This window comes from Callionymus lyra, chromosome 17, assembly GCF_982586985.1.
Source record: "Callionymus lyra chromosome 17, fCalLyr1.hap1.1, whole genome shotgun sequence".
Taxonomy (NCBI): domain Eukaryota; kingdom Metazoa; phylum Chordata; class Actinopteri; order Syngnathiformes; family Callionymidae; genus Callionymus; species Callionymus lyra.
In genome coordinates, this window is record NC_141834.1 from 6,071,950 (window position 1) to 6,094,214 (window position 22,265).

Sequence of the window (22,265 nt, forward strand, 5' to 3'; positions counted from 1 at the left end):
GAGCTTTTCTTATTTTATGTTTATCGACTTAGCAGAAAGATCAACTATTTTAAACTTCAGAATGATTCGATTATTTATCCAACTTTAAAACCAAACAAAGAGGTCTCTGTGCGGACGTGGGTGATGCTTAACAGGATAATAGATGAAAAAATGTGGGAGACACTCAGTTGCTTATATATTTTTTTAAGGGTAGTAATAATACATTTAAAATGAGGTAGGATAGGAATCTTCCATATTTAACAATAAGCAGGATAAATGCTATCTTAAATAAAATAAAAAATATATATATATTTAATACAGGAATATTAGTTGATCTCCCTGATGTGGTAACGCCCTCTGCTGGGCGGAAATCTCACCGCAGCTCGTCATGCCTGCACTGACAGATTGATGCAAGGTGATGAAATGATCTAAGTTTGCAGGCATGCGTCTCACTTTCGACTTCCAACCACCTATTATTTTACACGTGAACGTGGCTCGAGACAATGGCTTGATAGTCGAGGGAGAGCTGAGACATGATTGAGCAGGAAAGTGAGATGGCTTTCGGGAAGAGATGTTCCTGTAACTGGAGTCTCTCGGAGAGGAGTTCCTTGACCCTGCATTCGTCCCTGGTTTAATTGAAGAATAACACTTGAGTTCATTAGCGGTGTCACCGAGCTCCTGTTTCTGCTGACTCAGTGTGTGTGTGTGTGTGTGTGTGCGTTGGTATGTACACGCACAAGGGGGCAAGGTTATAGTGTGCATGTGCTGACGGCGGATGATACACAAACAGAATTTAATGAAACGCTCCCGTGCTGAAAGTACAATAAACACACTCCCCTCAAATCGATTCGTACGTTTACGCATGTTGGCGAAAAAAACGTCACTGCTTCCTGAACATCGGGGGGGATTCCAGCACAAACTGTTTCCTTGACTTGTTACGCACAGGAAGTTCATACCGTTGGCAAAAAAGACCAAGGTTTGATTACAAAATAGATGCGGTTGATAGATGAGCGTTGTGTTGCGGTTGGCGACCATCTGAGGGTGAATTTGGCTTTTTTACATGAATGAAGAAGGTCAAATAGAAAAAAAAAAAGTTATTCATTTTGAATTAATGGGATCACAGTTGAGCACCAGGTCATAATTTTATGTCTCATTTGTAGATTCATTTTAAAAATTAAGTCATTGAAGTGTTTCATGGACTTGAATGAACCTGCAGCATTTTTGTCAATGAATGATATAAAGCACTGTCTCTGTGTGTGTGCATGTGGAGGTGTGTGTGTAGGTAGGTGTGTCTGTGTGTAGGTGTGTGTCTTCAGGCACGTAAGAATGAAAGTGACACTGTTGTGAGTGTATAAAGTAACCGCTAAGATCTGTTAAATTATTACTGTCTCACACACCTTTTTTTTCGCTCCGTACACCTCAATCATCCTTCGACAGGTTGACTTATAACAATATTGGAACATTTTTAAATTGCATTAACCCTTATGAAAATACACAGTAACCTCTCTTGGCAACTAATTAGCTGAATCCGGTTGACACCGGTTGGACAGGCAATGAAAAAAAAGAAAAAGAATTTCACTTTCAATATCAAAATGTTATTGTACTGTAAGGACAGGTTTTGACTTGTTATTCTAATTGTTGTAGTTTAAATTGACTCAATAAAACCAATGTTTCTCTTTCAAGTAAAACATGCACCGTTCGTTATTTTTCATTTCATTTTTCAAGATACATTCTAATGTTCTTAGGTCAGTGGTGATGCAAAAAAGTACATATAAGTGATCCGTCTGTAAACTACTGGTGTCCACAATACAACGTTAGATATTTAGACTATAACAATATATTTTTATAGTTTCTTCCTTAAGAACGATTGGAACTGGGAAACCTGGCCATAGACAACTTCGAGGGATCTTCTTTTATTTCCTCTGATTGTTTTCGACGCCTTTGAATTCCAATGAATGAATAATTTACGCTGCCGTCTCCAAGTCTGACCTTCAATTCATTGATTTCAAGTTTACGTGCTACTTTTTATATCCTTCTTCAATAGTGGTTGACATCCATTTTTTGATGCATTACCACCATCGCGTCTTCCTCTAATTTCTTCTACCCGTCTGTCTCTCTCTTGAAGCTAGAGTGAAAAAAAAAACATATCTTTCTTTTCGCTTAAAACATCTTGAATAGAAAAGTTCCGCAATTATTATTATAACTCCTGTTTCAGATGAATCACTTAATCTTTTAGAGACATTTCTGAGCAACACATTTTTCTTCTTTAGATAACCTTTGAAACTTCTACTAAGTTATATAATAATGAAAGTAAGATAAAAAAAAAAAGCCTCTTTAGAAAAGGTTTAGTAACAACTGCCTTCATGTTAATGCAGCACAGATGACTTCGCTCACGTCTGATCGCTGTCGTATAAATCACCAGTCACTTGTGGAGGCGACCCAGGCCAGCTGTCGGGAGCGTGTCGCACGTCTGCCGCGACCCTTCATCGCCCCTTCCTCGCTTCCTTCGGCATCCTGCTTCGGAATAAGCAGAGAAGCTTTTGGACTGAGCCGGAGCAAAAGTTCAACGGCTTTTTTTTTTTTTTTTTTTTTTAACCAGAATGAGAAATGCCTTCCTCTCTTCTGCTGGTTCTTTTCTTCATTTTTTAAAGAGCTGCCGGCTCACTTTATCTCTCATGGTCACTTCCAGTAAGTCAGTTGCTCTTTGTGCTCTCTCGCTCAAACAGTTCAAAGAGTTCAGAAGAAGCTCTTGCCAGCGGAAGAGACGGCGAAACAGAGAAACTCTTCAGCTTTTTTTTTTTTTACTAAAAGGGTAATCAGATTATAATAAAGATATGGTGGCCATGAAGGTCAAACACAAAAGAAAATCATAGACATAAATGGACATTTAAAGTTACAATTTAAATAAAGTTTTATTTTGTACATGAAGGGCTGAAGACTTTGCCAGCTACTCAGGGCAAGAGGCAGGAGACACCCTATATACTATTGCCATATACTGCGGTGCAATAAAAAGAAAGTGCAAGATGACACCATCTAAATCTAAAGATAAAGAATAAAGATCAAACTCAGAATTAAACAGCCTAATAGCACGAGGAATGAAAGAGTCCCTGAGAATACTAGTGTTGCATCATGGGAGGAGCATTCGTGCAATCCATCTACTTCTCTGCTCACTGACGACAGTGTTCAGAGGATGACTGTCATCATCCATGATGGACAGTAGTTTGTTCAATGATCTCCTCTCAGCAACTGTCACCAGTGAGTCCAGCTTCATGCCAACCACAGAGCCAGCCTTTCTGATCAACCTTTCCAACCTGTTGACACTCCTCTTGGACACATTTCCACCCCAACACACCACAGCATAGAACAGGACACTGGCCACCACAGACTGGTAGAACATGCAGAGGAGCTTCTTGCAGATATTCAATGATCGGAGCCTCCACAGAAAGTACAGTCTACTCTGAACTTTCTTATATACATGGTCTGTGTTGCAGGACCAGTCCCGTTGAATAAATCAAATTATTTCAAAACTAAACTAAAGTAAAACTAAAGGAAAATTAAACTAAACTAAAGGAAAACTATAAACAACCTTTCCTCTGAACCTGGACATCAGAGATCAGTTCTATCAAATTATCACAAACACACACAAATACACTTTAAATCAAAAATGAAAATGAAAATGGTGCCCTCTACCAAGTGAGCCACACAAGCAAGTAACTCTTCAAGAACGTCCATCCTTATTTATTGCGGCTACAAGGGTCGCCCTTTCCAGCGCCCCAAGATCGCATTCAGAGACGACGCTTCCCCATTACTTTTGCGTCACGTACGATTGGCCGAACTACAGAAACGTGATGTCATTGATGGGCTCTTCAAAAAACATCTCTAGATCGATCAGATTTGACAACACAAACCAAGATTATAAACAGAACGTATCAATGCAAATATAGTTGATCAGTGTGAAGACTTCTAGAAACATACAACATCAACACTGTTGATGATTATTTCCAAACTTTCCAAAAGAATAAATAATAATACTCGTTGCCAGCCTATAACAGTAAGTAATTTATATTTGTGGAGCGCTTTTCCAGACCAGGGTCACAAAGCGCTTAAACAATCAAAACAATAATCAATAAATTATATACTTAAAAGGTCAAGCCACCACCAAGACCAACACAGGAGTCTCAAGCAAAAATAATAACACTTATGTATGAATCTGAGTACTCAATCAACCTGTAATGGGTTTTTGGACAGTGGGAGGAAACCGTACTCCTCTAAATAACAAGACCAAATGCAGGTTGCAAACTTGCAACCTTTTTAACGTGAAGCTGTATTACTAATGACAATCATTCAGACCCCAATGAAGCCATTTCATCTATAAAAGATCGTCATTAAAACCCAGTTTTTAGAAACAAAAGTGACAAGTGTATCACAGTTTGTACTTGTGTGTTCATAACTATAATATGAACTCTTAAATCTGAACCTTTTCCCTCCAAGACATGTTCCAGACCATCCTTTTTTAGTCTGTACAAGTCTATTTAACACAAAAGCGCCTCCTATCATTTCTCTGGAAGTCATATTTCTCAAACATGGGTTTGACTCACCCTCACCACGTGCACACACCCCACATTAATTCAGCTACTTTAACTGTTGGTAATTAAAACGGCTATAAGAACCACATCCCATCCTCCTGGCAGGGGTTTGACAGACAAGACGGATGTCAGAAATCACAAGACCCGGGGAGGCGGAGGGTCGAAGACACATCCACCTGCAGAATAGTTTATTGAGCGATAAAGCTCGGAGCGTGAGAGAAACTCGTGGGTCAAACACGCTGAACTTCTTCTGGTTTGGCTGCTTGTGAAGAAAGACGTTTGGAGCGCATGAGTTTTTTTGTGAAATCAGAAAGTACACACAGATAGTAATACTTATGAAAAAATACTTTAGTCAGAAATGTCTCTAAATAAAACTAAATCTAACGTGGAATTATGTTTATTATGACATCAGCAGGTTAACATCCGCCAAGGAGCTCATGTCTTTGTCCAAGTTTAACTGTCTGTCTGTCAAAAGCATCTTTTTCAAACTCAAGGGCCAAGTATGGCGTGTTTAAAAAAAGATAAAGGACGTAAATGATGGAATACTTTCAGTAAACACATGTTAATGGGAAAATCTGACAAAGTTAAGATAGATTGAGCCTTGAAAAAAATAAATCATATTCAACCTTATACTATCTGTTGGAGACAGTGAAATGAACATTTAGTTTGGCCCTCAACCTGCTCAAAGAATTTGGCCCTTTGTGAGCTTTAGTTTGACACTCCTGCTCTGTACCAAAAAAAAACTACCAGAGTTTTGCTTTCTTTTTTAAACAGTCACAGAAAGTATGGATACAAGGATGGACAGAAGTTGCCTTTTTGGTGCTTTTAAGAAGGTTTTCAATTAATTGTGATTTACTTGTATGGCTTAATCTCCCGGCACAGAAAAAAGGGTGAATAAAAAAAAAAGAAGAAAATTTCACCTCACAGAACACAAAATACAATCGAATCACAAGAATAAATCAGTTTCCGAAAGAAGTGCAAAGCTAAAATGACTTTGGTGGCGTCGGTTTGAACAGATACATCATAAATCATGGGAGTTTATTTATTGATCTGTTTGTCTGCTGTGTTTTGATAAAGTCATGTGAAACTACCTCCTGACCAGAGGTGAGTTCAGTCTCTAAAACCATTCCTAAAACCTGCTGAATCAGCATGTTTAAAGTTTGAAACACAAAGTCAATTCCTGCTTGTCTGTCAGGATGAGAAGGGTTAATCTGACTGTTTCATGGATCTTAACTCTTCATCCCAGAGCTTCCTCTCACTCTCTCGCACTAAAACCTCCGGATTCTTCTCCTCCTCCCTCGTCGACGGTGGAATCCAAGGGGGCCGGGACCATTAGACGGCCGGTGTTTGCCGAGGCTGATCCGAGGGCTTTTCTTCTGTTGTGAGAACATCACCAGGTGTGTTTGTGAAGTCGCTACCCACTCACACACACACACAAACACAATCCGTCTTATCTGTGTGAACGTTCCATTGTGTTGCTGTCACAACTCTCCCATCCTGATGACCACACAGGCGTCCTCACAAACACTCCGGCCATCACTTAGCAGGACGCATCGAGGCTAATACTCGCTCACCTCTGCCCTCCAAAGAAGCACAATTGAAAGAACCAAAGCCGACAAACATTAACAAGAAGATATGGACTTAAGATAATAAATACAGCTCATCCCCGAGTGACACATTCCTCTAAAGTTCAGTGGTGCTGCACTCGCTCGGCTTGCTACAGTAGATACGAACGGGAATATCTGAGCCGAGTCATCACTCCCGGAGGAGGGTGATGACTCCACCGCGGCACGATCAGTCTCAAGAAGTGGACGTGTTCAAGTGTGAGATAAGATAACGTGAAGCAATCACTGAGAACAGCTTAGTAAACACTCTGATCAGATAAATGTCATTAATAATAATAATGTTCTGGCAGAGAAAAAGACACACGTGCCGGTGCATAGTAGTGCAACTGAGATATTTTATTGATCTTTAAAAACTACAATTAAAGTAATTGTGTTTTCTTCCCCACATTTGATTTAGTATAATGAAGTATACAATTATGTAAGGATACAAATCACTTGAATAAAGATTCAAAACACGTTAAAAAAATAATAATAATGGTGAAACAATTCAAGTTAAATCTGAATTCCACACTGATTTAATTCTATCTGAATTCAACTGATTTAATTGTGGACCGTCTGCTCCACATTGGACAAGAAGCATAACCTGTAAATGGAAAACCTTCCTGTACTGTACTTGTTAGCTTTACTGGTTCACCAGCAAACACACAATCATTTCCTTCTGAGGCATCAAGCCAGAGTGAAACTTAGTAGAATTTGTTTTCTATTTGATTTCATATATGTATTCATCAAGAATCTTTTCACTATATTAAAGAATCAATGAATTCAATCAAGAAATCAATGAATTATTTTAGACCATAATTAATAATGGCATTTTATTGCGACTATTGATAGCTTCATTATCTGTCAAAATAAGGACATATCCGAAAACACTGTTGGAGAAACGATACTTATCGAGGAATCCATGATCACGACAACCCAGGCGTTAACAGCAGGTGACATAACATGTCTTTAAAATTCTTTATGTTGAGTCATAAGACTATACATGTCATCATTTGTCTTTTTTCCCACCTTTTTCTTGGCACCACCCAATAACAGAAAGGATGTGAGCAGAATACTTTTATTATTCATCTCCCACCTGTGTGACCATTAAAACCAGAAGCCAATACTAACCCAACGATAGTTAAATCACAAAGGGGTGAGTAAAGCAAATGTTCACCTGTAAATCCCAATTCCAAGATTTTCCAGTCGAAACAATCCCATGCTAGACAAACAACATGAAGTCATCGGTGTTCCTCTGGGCTGCCCTGTGATTTAATTATGGTCTGATGTGTTATTGTTATTGGCAAGAAATTGTCAATGAGGTTTCGAGTGTGAGCTTGTGACACACACCGACGAAACACACGTCACTATGGAAGAACGTTACAGATATGAAAAACATTGTGTCACAATGACCCAGTTGCTGTTTATCATAATATTCGAGCTAGTTACTGTTGTCCTTATTGTCAACCTTAACAGTCAGAGTGCGGTTTCTTAATTTGACTTCATACCGAACCTTTTAAAACGAATGGCCTGGGGACCATTTGCGGCCCTTTGACAGAGTTCATGCTCCTGCAGTCTTTGTATGAAACGTTTGTTCAACCAGAGAATGTAAAACACAGAGTAAATACGCTAATTCCTAAATACGGAAATAGTCTTTTTTCTGTCTGTCCATAAAAACTTCTCAATTTAGAACTGGTTGAAGATATAGAAGCTTTTATTTAAGGTGTCTTTGTAACGTAACTCTGGGTATATGATTGGTCCCATTTGGCTCCTGCTAGCTAAATCCCTGGTAAACAAGGTCCTTTTTGAAAAAGGTTTAGACACCCCAGGAATTCTGGTGAATTATATATTGATTCCTTTAGTAAATAATCCAGTACATCCAACTCATGAGATAAAAATATTTTAATCCAGTTCAGAAACTGGCTAAATTGATCTTGGACCCTTATTGTATCATCAGTATGTGTCTGTTTGTTAGAAAATGTTCTTAAGCCCCGCCCACTGGAAACACTTTTCTGGAGATGAAATTGTGTTTACCATAACCACGCCCACTCTGCTGTGATTGGTCAAGCATCAGCAATCCTGGAAGTCTTGGTCAAGGGACTTGTTGTATAAACAAAGCGGGGAGTGATTACGGCTGGTTGGAGGAAGAGTGAAGACCATTATTACATCACAATGGACTCCGCTCTTGTAACCCTTCCTTCGCCAAGATTTCAAATGGGGGAGAACTTTAGTAATTTAAGTAATTACTTCAAAACATGGTCATGATGAGGGACTTACTGCATCTTGGAGAGGGAGACTTTAACATCTGAACCATGGAGTAAAACAGGAAAGTTGGAGTTTCACATTAGTTGCTCTTTAAATATATTTTAGTGGGTCATATAAGTCTATGGAAATGTGGAAATTATCTATAAACGTCTGTTTTCATTGGCACAAATGGTTAGAGAGTTACTTTTTTATTTATTAAACACAATGTTTTATGAGTCATAAGATACAGACCAGTAGAATCTAGAGGAGTTTTAAGTGTACTCGAGTACGTGAAGTCAAGCACGCTGTGTCAGCACTATTTCCAGGAGTATTTACTCCCCCCACATCAAAAGGGCCGTACCCATAGTATGCAACAAGGGCTCCAAATGGACTATAAACCTCTTTATTCATAAACTGGCACTGTAAACTCCAGCGACACACCCAGAAGACTTCTGAAAGGGCTGCGTTGATTGTTAACCATCTGTGGATGAATGCTCCATGTAAATCAGTGTATGTTGTTGAAACATGTTTATACTGCATTCCAGGAGAGGAGCGGAAAAGAACCGGGCGGATTCAAAGTCGAAGGCACTTAAAACTGCACTTTACCGAAAGCACGGAACGCAGACTTCTTTTAATATTTATCATGATATTTAAGTGATTCATCCCCCTGAATGGCGGGGTAATAACACACCCACTTCCCCTCGCAGCGGAGACGTGCAGACTAAACGGTAATCACAGCGTGAGACATTCGGCTGCCTCCAAACTACAATTAACAACGTCCATGTCACCACACAATTATCGGGCCGCTCACATGCTAAACTGCCCTGAGCCCCGGTCTGGTGTGTTTACAGACGACGCGAGCAGGAGAATACATCACGGGCTTTCATGTTTGGAAGGGTGAAAGTAATGAGTCACGCTCATGCAGGTTTGTTACTGTTGTGATTCGGCCTGATTGATGGGGGCAGGTACTAACAGTCACCGGCGTTGTGGCTCTCGGGCCATGGGAGGGTTCCACATGGAAAAACACAGATGTCAACAAGAACTTGTTCCAGTGGATTTTTTTTTTTTTTTTTATCAGCCGCAAGTAGTACAATTTTGTAAGATAAAGCCTTATCTGTCTTTGTTGCATTGATTAATAAATGATTAACCTTATGTTAACAAAAATGTAATACCAATAGAACATATGGATACTACATTTGTACAGAGATAGTTAAAAATAGAACACTGGGGATGAATAAAAAAACAGTTCCTTTTATTGGCATTTCTTCCATAATCTGAAAACTAGTTAAACTAGGTTAGTTAGATACAAAAACTGCAAACAGCAAATAAATGACTGAAACTTAAATAGATGAAAGACGATTGACATTTTGATCCATATTTGTTCTGTTATACAGGAATAAGAGGACACAAATTAAAAAAACACATTTAATTAAATCATTTAATAATAGTAATAATAATAATAATGAAAAACTAAGAAATGATTTTAGAATACTGACTTAAATCAACGCTAAATAAATAACCCAAATATGATATGCCAGTGGATTTAATTTTGTCCAACCGCAGAAAAGTCATGCATGTATCAACATAATCCTCGAGAGGAACGTGAAGTTATGACACAGGTTCGACAAGCAAATAATTAAAATAAATAAAAAATGAACAGGTAGACTCGAGATTTTGAATCCTATTTTCCTCATATTAACGATTGTGTTATCTCAGATTCAAGGTGACCCGAAGGCCCGAATGAAATAAATGTGTTTGTGGTATCCCTTGTGTTGCCTATGGGTCAAGGTGAACAACCTCTCTGGCTTCCAGAAATACATAGGCAGAGGTGGAGGTTGTTTCTCTAAATTGTTTAGGTGTAGGTTTGACTTCTCTCTGCATCAGTGTTTCATTTATTGTAAAAAAAAAGAAGTCACGTTAGCGAGGTTAAGCCTGCTAGTCGCGGCTAATATCTCATGACAAAACAAATAGTATTAATTTAACAACAATTAGCAAAAATAGCAGTGACTACGGAAGTATGGAATACAGTAGAATGCTAGCTAAAGCCAAAAACATACCAAAACACATGAATTGTATATGCTGGAAGCAGCTGGTACAAGAATACTGTAGCACTAGCCACAGCTAATATCTAAACATCGAGACAAACTAACATCTGTAATCAGTTTAATACCGTAAGAATCATCTGCAGGAGCTTCATTTAAATTTAAATACTATTTCCGTATTTAATTCCTAAATACTGAAAAAGTTGTTTTCTGTTTGTCCACAAAAAGTTCTCAGTTCTCTGTCTCCACTATATGAAGAAAACTTAGATAATAAATTATTTTTGTGTGGATCGCAGCAAGAACATATCACCCATGAACACAAACGCACCTTAGAGTGTTCGCTGTCCAGAAAGTTTATTTACGACTCCTAAAAGACAGAAAAAGTATCTTTTTAACACTTAAACAGCACATGCTAAGTCCGGGTGGTGTATTTTATGGACACAGAGAATAACGATCAACATAAAAAAACTTCAAAAAGACATTGAAAAAAGTGTCATAAGAGGCGACACAGCTCGTGTAAACACATGTTGAGTTAATAAATAACATCAATGCGATCAACACCTCGACCCACTTACGCAACCGATGTATGAAAACACAACAAGAGATTTGTTGGCTACTTACTCATTATGGTAATCTACACCCCTTAGCCCGTGGCCTCTGTTGGGTCAGAGGTCATGGTCACCTGCAGGAGCTGGAAGAGATTGCTCAGGGGCCACCGTGGGGGATCTCTGACCTGCTGACAGGAGAAAGTGAAGAAACATTATCAGCTGTCACAGGTCGTCTCCGGACACACATGACACACGCTGGGAACATTTTCGCTGCAACTTTAACTTTGGAGGTTGTTGCTGGAACACCCCACCGAGAAGACATCTGTGGTATTTGGATGCAAAAATAGATTCTTGATAAGTATACAATATTGTCAAGTAAAATAAAACTAAAATATGAATTAGCCGTTTGGTAAAAGTGACAGATTTCACGTGAATTAGGTGACTTAGTGAATTGATGTATTTTTTCGTTTGTTGCGCTTTGTCTCTGGTATTTTATCGAGTTAATCCAATACATTAACAACTTTACTGATACTAAACAGTCAGAGAAGTGATGTTTGTGAAAGTCCAGCTGATTGGACCAGCCAACCACAAGTTAGAAAATGAACAAATGGGCATTTTAGTTAGAGCGCTAACATGGAACTGCTAGCTGTCAATCAAAACAGCTGAAGATGCTTAAATAAAGCAATGAAATGTTTTAAGATTTAAAGCAAGACAGTCAACATGGACTGATGTGTCGGTGCATACATTTGAATTATGAAGTCATGAGTTAAAAGCGATTTATTACAAATGCACTATGTTTACTTTCATCTTTCATTTCGTAACTGGATGATAAAATAGAAACCAATCCTATCACAGCAACATGACACGAGAGGAAAACGGTGACCCTTGTTTGTTTGTGTGAGTTCTCCGGTGGATTTGCATTAGTTCTATTTTTCCGGGGACAAAAATAACTCCACGGCCGCTAGACCTGGCTGCCTCGAATACCCGTGAAGTGATGGGATGGACGACAGGAAATCTTTTAAATGTAATGCATTCTAACCACACTAGATTGACTAGAGACTCTTGATCTTATCCATCGAGGAGTTTGTCACTTTGGTCACCTTGATGATGGTGATTAAACACTACAAGAATCTGCTTCACAGAATATTTCATTTGTTTTATTTCTGTCAGTGAGAGTACTGTGTGTGTACGCACACCACAAGTGTTGGTCAGAAAAGATCTCCATAAATTGAATTGACAGAGATTACGGATGACAAATGTGTATAACAAAGGGTTTAATCAAAATGTAAATGTTGGTCATTTATCCACTGAAAATGAACAGTTCTTATATTTATCAAACAAAATACTAATTCTATATTTAAAACAATTTGATCACTATTTAGCAGGGACCCTATTATCGTTTGCAGCTTCTTTATTTAATATCTCAATATCGCAACCAGAAGTTTATGAATCTGTCAGATCAATAAAATTATTTGTTTTATCGAACTCATGTCAGAAAATGGGGTTTGTTAGTCATCATTATAAAGTAGAAACACACTTAATTGTGGGACCAAATCTTACAGACATTAAAAATATTTCCCCCAGTATTTAAAGATAAATAAATGAAATACCCATTAAAAGATTAAAAATCAATATTTTAAAGTCAAGTAGGAAATTATGAGGTTAGGAGACAGAAGTCAAAATTATGAGGGTAAAAACCAAATATTAGATGATGAAAAGTTAGAATTATACACGTTACCAAGTGTGTTGTTGTCATCACATTGTGTCCACAACTTCGAAAATTCCTTATTTATTTGTATTTCACAAGCTTTTTGTGTGTTAAATGTCTATTTTACCTCATTTGTCTATTATTATTTGCACTTTTCTTTTGTTGGTAAGGTTATAATGGGCCAATGGGAAAAGTAATTGTTGACATGTACTACTTGTTTAAATAATAAAATCAAAATACAAACCAGCCAAAATATAACCAGTGTGGCTAAAGGCGTGTGTGTGTGTATTTGTGTGTCCACGACTCTTCCTTCAGGTGTCTAGCTTGTCTTTGTTAACACTTCACGTTCCGCTGAGACTGGATCCGCAGACGTGTAGTGAAACCCAACACCGGCTCGCCCTCGGATTTCTTTACGAGGTGCAGTGTCACACTAGGTGGGCCGCGCGCTGGGGAGTCTGCACTCATGCACAGACGAGGCAACGCCACTTAAAACTTACCAAAAGAAATTAGGGGTCTGTGTTTTTTTTTTTTTCTGGAGCTTTTAATACCGTGGATGTAAATCAAAGAGAGAGCGTCGAGAGAGGGGGAAGTGGATCAGTCAGCGCCGACCCCTCGCTCTATGGGGAAGGTTATTTATGGGAACAGGGTTAGAGATCAAGTTAGGGTTACCGGGAGGTTGATTTCTGGTGTTGACAAAAAAATTGGACATCTTCGATGAGAAAAATCGCTTCTTTTTCCTAAAAATTGTCTACAGAGCTGAAGGAAGGAAAAAATAAATCTGAATCCAATTTCCTCATTTAAAGCCGTCAGACGTCTAGTAAAGACACACGTTCTCATCAAACAGACACTTCCATTCGCTATAAAACTCAACGCTATTGTATCCAACCCTCCACTGACTCAGTTCATGTGTTTGCCAGACACTTAACGACAAATGACCTCATGTTCTCTGGTGGTTTGTCGGCCGTAAATCCCAACAAGCTGCTAACTGTCTTATCTGCTGTGTATATTGGCCGGCTCCACTTCGCTTTTAATGAGAACACAGACACCCTTTTTGGGTTTTGTGTGGTCCTCTTAAGAGACTTTATGATATAACACTGAGATCCATAAACACCAGGGACCCACTGGCTGTGCCACAACTGGGAGGATGTGCTAATGGTCTTGTGCAAACACAGTGACATATACTGACCGTCGGATGAAAGGAGCGGTCAGAGTCGCCCTCCAGATGAAATGTCAGCCATCGATAAGGTGTCCTAATAAGATGACGTGTATGTGCGACATCACGACTGTTATCCCTGACCAGCTTTAGAGTTTGAAAGCTTTTTCAAAAAGACAAATCTGTTTTCTGTCTACTAAGGTTTAACCTCAAGTATTGAAAAGTAGGTGCATATAAACTCAAACATAGCAAGTAAAGAATTAAAAAGAAAGAATAAAAATAATGACTAGTCAAATAATCAAGCACATTTTCTGTGATTAATTGATTATGTGTGATTATTTTAGCCAATGGTCCCCAGACATTATCGTATTACTTAAGCCTACATTACGTTTTTGAAGTTCAATTTTTTGGTTAACAAGTATGAACAGCACATGAACATAGTTTGGAACAAAAATATTCCTTTATCTTAAAAGGGAACTATTTTTTGGGCTATATTTTCCCCCAAAAATCAACAGTGTGCCTTATAAACCTGTGCACGTTAATGTTAATTCTAGTGATACCTAGTGATCAATTTTATGTGGTAAGGCGTATTAGTATTACTCCTGACTACAGAGAATAATACTGTAAAGCGTTCAATGCACCTTATTATATTACGCCTGATAATTTGGTGCATCTTATAGTCAGAAGGATATAGTATCTGTATTTAAACATTATTATCGTACTAGGGTTGATTTAAGATGAGAACATTTAGACTTGAGGATTTCATTTGTGTCATGTTCAATTCTTTACAAAAGAATGTTCAGAAAGTATCCAAGTACTTTATATGGAATCACCCATTCAGATTTTACACAAATAAATACATAAAATAATACCAAAAAATACCAAAAAGTTACAAAGGCTGTTTTTAAATCAATCAAAATGCTAGGGAAAATGTTCAGCTGTCACCAACTTGGGAAAACGATGTCACAACACGATTTGGAGCTAATAATCCATGTCTTCTCCTTTGGACTATTTTAACAGTTTATTTTTCTGTCTAAACAAGAAGGATCTGTCTCGTCTGCAGTTAATACAAAACTCTGCAGAGAGAATTCTGACCTGCTCTAGTAGAAGAACTCACATTTCCCTGATCCTTAAAGCTCTTCACTGGCTGCCAGTTTCTTTCAGAATTCTGGTTCTTACTTTCAGATCTATTCATGGTCAGGCTCCTCATTACATCAGTGATCTGATCCAGTCTACCGTTTCCTTCAAGACCTTTTTATTTGTGAAGGCTTTTTCCTAATTTTCTGGGACTCCTGTGTTTGTCTTATGTGTTTAGTTTTTAAATTTCTATGCATTTGTATTGCTTGATTGTTCGTGCGCCTTGTGACCCTGGTCTAGAAAGGCGGTTTACAAATAACTGTTACTTACTAACTAACTTATTTTCAGATCACTATTAACTATAAAATATTTGGTTAGGAAAGTCTAAATATTTGGCGCACACACTAAGACAAAAAAAAGAGGGAAAGCAAGATAAGAATTTACACGAAGAGAACTCCCCCTCTTTGGTGCTCGAATATACATCAATCGCCTTTACATCCTCTGGCCACAGAAGCAACCGCAGCATTGACAGTTTCTTGGCTTCCACGTGTCCACGAGCACGAGACTAACTGGCCACAGTGGCTCGCTGTGGCTCGGGTCCAAGCGCTCTGGGAGCCGATCCAAGCAAGTTCGTAATAATTGTTTGTGAGCTGAATATATTGGCGGAACTGCCGGAGTTCAGCAAACAGGCTTGTATAAAAAGTCAACACCTGTAGCGTCCCACACATGTGGTCGTCATGTGGCGCGCATCTTATTTACAGCTTCATTAAATTTGCTCGCATGTATGAGTGATGGGAAAATGTATGGTGGAGCACCTAAAGGCGAGGTCTGCTGTGTGTTAATCCCGGCTGACGCTGCAGGAGATTTGGGGCCGATTTATCCTTAATTGACCTCCCTGGCAGTTGAAGGTTCTGTTCCGATTCCTAGCTGGGAACACTTCGCACTACTGTGGTTTGGGATCTGTAAAATTTAATTTTTAACTGATATAAATGGGTCGGCTAATCCCATAATGCCATGAGAAAAAATGCTACACTGCTTAATTTGACCTGACAACTGGGAATATTTCCCTGAATGTGTTTAGCAAAAAATGGAAAGAACATACCTAAAAAACATCACTTAGTCCATGGCGATACAATACTATGAAGATATTTTGCCCGTGACAAAGATAATTTTCTCTGTTCATTCCTGTCAGCCATCCTATTGGTTCACACCCAGAAGAAATCAAGCAATGCCTGGATATAGACCCTGAAATTCCAGTGCTGTGTACCAGTTCAACTTTGGTCCCATGCTGGTAAATATCCTTGTATTCTTGTTTCATTGTTACCTTTTTTCTTTTAAAACGTTTTTCTAGCGATTGAACTTGATATTTTTTTCTGAGGTACTTTTGTACTTTTAGGCTAGTTGTCGATACTCCTGTTCTACTCGCAGTTCGGCGACTCAATTTTCTCCTTATTGTTTGTCTGCGGTTAGTGTTATTGAATAAATTCACTTTACACTTTTTGTGCAAGTCTCTCTGCACTACCCACAAACAAAACTTCACTTGATATAAAACATATACAACGATTCTGCAAATGTCAATGTGGTCCAATACATTTCGTTCAATTTAATATAAAGTGTCACAACAAAGTTATCCCAAGATACTTTACAGTTTAAATAAGTATATATTGAAAATGAGAAAAACAGATCCCAGAAAATGAGTAAATTACATTTTGTCAATGACGAGAAAAAAACTTCCTTCCTGGGGGGGTAGACAGATGGATCAAGTAAAGGATGACGGAGGACACAGTGAGAGAAAAGAGGAGAATATATCGTCGGACAGCAGTCTGAAAATAATCCCAACCATAGATCAACATGGGAGGGAGTAGAAAATGAGTGTAATTTGGATTTTAAGTTTCCCTTTAAGCTACCATAAGTTCAGTTCAAGGATCATAAATACTGACATTATTTTGACGCAATTATAATTTAAGATCTTCTACAATTCGGAAAGCCCATGCAGTTGTGTGTATCTGGTCACTCCAAAAACAGGATGTACAAAGTACCGCTGTCATTAACGGTAGTATTTAAATACAAGTCACTGGGGAATGGGCTTGTAAAACAACAACAAAAAAACTTTGAAGAGTTATTAGCCGCTAACCATCCCTAGCCTCTGGGCCACTTCTTCAACTTGAGTTTGAAGTTCATCCTAGCATGGAAGTAACAGATTTTTCATGTTGATGACTGAAACTCCAGCTTCTTTGAAGATGACCCACATTCTACACATGGCTGAGGGCACAGCGGGGGACAGGGCCACTTTCTGACCCTGGACTACTCTGACCCGCAGTTGACCCTGCACTGGAGTAAGACAAGACCACCCCCCAGTGCTCAACGGTGACCAAAACCCTGACCATGAGGTTGTCCATAAGGGAGGTGGTCCAGGAAGAAACACATGCTAAGATCTTCTTATTACAAGTATGGGTCAAACAACATGCTGCGTTCAGGGTTTCAGTCATTTTCTCTTCGGTAAACCCACGGATCTTCTTATGGTTTTTGACAAAAACTGTAAAGATCTGATGTGGAAAATAATAATTGGAGCATTTAGACAATACATAATGCAAAGTCAGGTGCACGGTGAGGTAGTGGTTGGCCTGCAGCAACAAACCCATTTGACTTAAGTAAAGTTGGAAATATTTCCTATTTTTATTTAAATCAAAACCTCAAACAGGCCCATATTTTAGGTCGCTCTGCTCCATGCAGGTTCTGGTGTTATTGTTTTTTTTAAATCTCTGTGTGTCCTGCTGTGACACCTCTTTCCCTAAGTAGCTGGGACAGAGTACAGCCCTCGAAGATCCTTATAAGGGAATATATGTTAGAGAAGGTTATTTTTCTAGCTCACGTAAACCATGAGCGCATCAAGCCATCGGCTTACGAACATGGCTGACGTGGTTGCTTTCATCACTGTACAACAATCCCACAAAACAATCACATAGAATTATTTTAAATTGATTTAGACATCTTTTGGCATGTTCTCCAGACCGGATTACATTTTCTGGAATTCCCACCAGAATGACCAAAAAATGTGTGTGAAATGGAATTTGGGTTGTGGTTTCCTATGACACACTCCGCAAACAGTAAATCCCACAGAGAGCTCAGCATAGAGGGTACACCACAAACAAAACATTTTGAATAATCCTTATAACAAAAAGTCTACAAGCAATCTGATTCTTTATTCTTAAAAAAAAATATCAAGGTCGCACTGATGTTGATGTACATTTCTTAATAATACAATATTACTTAAGTAGTTTAACATTAATTTGTACTCCATATTTTTTGCAATAATGGATACATTTAGAGAAAAAAAACACAATCAAAGGAATGTCAGACTTTTCAGAAAGAAAATGCCATGTCTATGGATTAAAAAGAAGAAGAAGATGGCACTATTTAGGACAAATTGTAGTAAAAAAAACAAAAAGCAACACATATTACAGTCTCTCATTTCTGTTTTAGTCTCAATGTCTTGGATCCATTCCCCCCCCCCCCCAAATATAAACATTGAACATATATTTAAAATATGGTCATGACAGTGATTTGCGGTGTGAACACTCGATTCACATCAAACATCACCCGGTAACACCTCTCGTGGACGCTCTCTCACACATACACACATACACAACTAAACCCCCAAAGTATAGTGAAGAACAGTCTGTTACTACTGAAAAAATGGAGCCCCAAAATAATCAGAATCAGGATTCTTTTTATTGCCATTTTCAGAGCATAATCACCAATTAGGAATTTATTTTTGTATCGTGTGTGCAACTTTAAACATGAAATAGACAATCTCAAGCATAAATATAAGTGCATTTCCAAAGAGACAAATGAATAAAAATAGATATATTACTCTAGAATTTATCTTTTTAATTTAAATAGAGTTTAGTTATTAATCTAATCATAAAAAAGAACGACAAAAGCTCTGCTCTCGAGTGGTTTAAAAGTTCCAACTGGATCAGAAGATTCACTCCCTATTTTGAAATGATTCCCTGAACAATTGTGAAGAATTTTTATGAATCCCTGATGTCTGGACATCATGCCGATCATCAGATCTCTGGATTCTTTTATGTGACAAATGGCAACAAACACCCCATAAAAGTCTGAGGAGACACAGAACATTGTTGCTCTTGAGAAGAAGCCAGCCGCAGTAATGTCAGTGCAACCCATCAAACTCAGGCAGAGGTTTTTCAGCCATCGCTTCGGCCCTCTTTGTCTCCCGGATCTCACAAGATTTCTTCAAGGTCAATATTTACCCTCGGTGAGGAGGTATAGCGTCAGATCTGTACAGTCACCCCCTACCGATGACACATGAGAGACACGCTATATGAGGATGAAACCGCTCTTACGTCCACACATTCATGTTTTTATTCTTAAAAGATGTGAGGGAGTCATCAGACGATGACGGTTATAACAATGCATGACACGCTGGCCGCGTTACATTGTTTTTTAAACAATACTTTGTTAACTTTAGGGCATACAAACTAAATATTTATTCACGTGACACCAGAGAAAATACATTTGTTGTCTCTTAAATATCACAGTTTGGAGGTTTAACCTGGTTAAATGTTTGCGCAATATGTATATATATATTATATATATATATATATATATACAGTATGCTTGCTGAAGTACCTGCATGTTACCCTGGGATTTTTACAATATAGAAAAAGCTGAGACTATTATTTCAAATTAAAAATGCAAAGGCAAATTGTAACGGTTTATATATAAATAAAGTGTGTATAAAATAAAATAATTCAATTTTTATTTACAATCAACATCTTAATATTCAAAATGTTTTTTTGTTCATTTCTGTGTTGCAATTAAACTTCAGGCCGCTAGATGGCAGCGGTCTTTAATTCCGTCGCAGCTGGAGGAACAATGAAATCCCGCGTTGACTGAGGACGAGGGGATACAGTCGACTTCAGCAGTTTTTAAACCTGATGTTTGGTCATATTTTGGTTTCAGAACAAATTAAAGCAGTCCCGACTTTATCAAGAGTCATGTGGTCAATAAATTGAGTAACACAAAAAGTCAAGTAGTCGGACAATAATAAAAATATATCTTCCTACAGTATCGCAATATATCGTAATCTTCACCCTGTATTGTGAAACGTATCATATCGTCAGATTCTTGCCAATTGCTTGTGTACAAGCTAGCAAAAGGGGAGAAGGTACATTAACTATTATACAAATAATATAAGGTACTGCCACTGTAACATAATTGTTAGAAAATAGAATCAGTACATTTAAATAGTATTAACATTATTGCATGCTAGATGGTTTGTTAGCATCATTAGCAATTTTGTCTTGTATTAAACTCTAAATAACCATTTTTTTTCCCCAACTAAATAATTTAATGGGAATAAAAGATAATAAAGTTTTGACAATATGTGTTTCTTTTACAACTGAGGGGTTACTTTTTTTTTTTGTTCAGGCTATTACGATGTAAAAATAGAAGGTCCACCCACAAAGATACCAAAATTATATAAAAGTAGCCTTTTATTTACACAAAATAGGATGAGGTGTGAGAAGGAAGTGAACAAACTGCACAGGGGAGGAAAAAGGAAGCAGCCGTGTGTCTGGGTGCGTGTTTGGTTATGGTTGCCTGCACCTCTAAACATGCGTGTAGGGGCCAGGTTGGGATTTTGCGAAGCGCTGTGTATACAAAAAGGGCCACTTTTTTTTTTTTATGTCACCTGGAGAAAACTACGTGCCAGAACTCGCTCGCGGTGCAGACAGATGACAGGCCTGACAACATTGCGGACATTCGTTTTGTGTATGTCTGTGTTTTTCTAGCGTGTGCGTGATTTGTGAATGCATAAGGCGAAGCGGGGCCTCCAGAGACAGATTTCTACACTTGATTAGTTTCCTTTCTCAGACCCACATCCTCTTGTGGCACAAACTGGAAAAGTGAGACATTCACAAGTACACTCCATTAGTCTAATTTATAGCTGACATAACTAACTGGAAATCTTTGCCATATGTAACAACGCCTTCACACGGTTAATCTGAAAGTCATTTGTGAAATATATAACCTTTATACCTCGCTCATCAATAGCATCAATAGCATCAGGCCGAGGTTTTCAGGGGCTTCATCCACGTACTTTCTTTTTACCATTATAAAAAAGAGACTGACAACAGGACACAACAACTGGCAGAGACACAACAATTTTCACCTTAAATTATTTTATTTATCACTCGCATGAAATGAGATAAACACAAAGAACATTGAGATCTCCAGTCATCCGGATTAAAAATCAACATGAAGTGATCCTTGTTTACTAGTCTAAATACAACTTCTTAGTAATTGGGTAAGAGTTCTGTTAAGTATTTATAAAGATGGCAAACAACACATGTAACATTATGCAACACGTAATCTGCTTTTAGTACTTTACATAGAAGCAAACTTCAGAATAAGTATACAACTACCACTAAACACAATTTGGTGACACTTGCCCAAAGTTGCATCTAAAAGTATATACTGTATGTAAGTCTACACTATCTCTTTGTGTGGCTCTGGTGTTAAATGGAAGTCAAAATGGCGGATCTGAGAGGCAGAATTTGGCCTTTTATATAATGAGGAAGTAGGAAAAAGCAAAAAAAGATTTCGATTCCGGCATCTCTGGAGATATCAGATACTTCATTCCCTTTGCTTCTTCCTGTTTGTGTTTTCCCCTCTTTGCACTATCACTATAAACAGTAGGTTCCCATTGATTAGTTAAATTATTTTAACTTAAGCAATGTCGCTGGAAAAGTATCCATGCCTACTTAAAACTAAAACCTTACATTTAAATCAACTTTAAATATCTAATGAAGGGTTTGTCAAATCTCATGGCATCAGGAGTCTGAGTGAACCTTGTCTTCGGCAGGCTGAATTACAATTGTGTAACGAAATGGTGAACTTCATACGCTTATACAAGTCAAGCCAACTTTTTATAAAAATTGAAAATTAAAAAAAAAAGGAATATAATTGAAAGAGTGTGTGCCGATAGCGAGATGAGTGTTTATAACTAGCCGTTTTTTAACAGAGCTGTTAAATGTTATTTTAATGATGTAAAAGTATTTTTTGGGCTGGTTGTGTACTGTGTACGTGACTTCTAGTCGTTTTGCAGCAAGCCTCAAGTGGACACTCGATGAATTGCGTCTTCTTGCAGTTCATCATTGGGTTCAACTTTTTGAAACCGGATGTTGGGTTTTGATATGAAAAAAAAAACATTCATAAAATGTATTTATAGTTGTACCAACAAAACTCTTTAGAACCAATATTAACTAGAAGGGAAAGGATGTGGAATAATAAACGT

General features: G+C 38.0%; 1 protein-coding gene across 2 annotated transcripts in view; it reads right to left on the reverse strand.

Moving 5' to 3' along the window:
• vegfab (vascular endothelial growth factor Ab) overlaps positions 1-22,265 on the reverse strand; it is an 88,569-nt gene that overhangs the window by 20,258 nt on the left and 46,046 nt on the right. Inside the window, exon 3 of one of the 2 annotated variants that reach the window (XM_087812160.1) lies at positions 11,077-11,188. The gene's annotated coding sequence lies outside the window, so the exon portion shown is untranslated. Of the gene's footprint in view, positions 1-11,076; positions 11,192-22,265 lie in introns of both variants that reach the window. The other variant, XM_087812159.1, reaches the window with a different exon arrangement.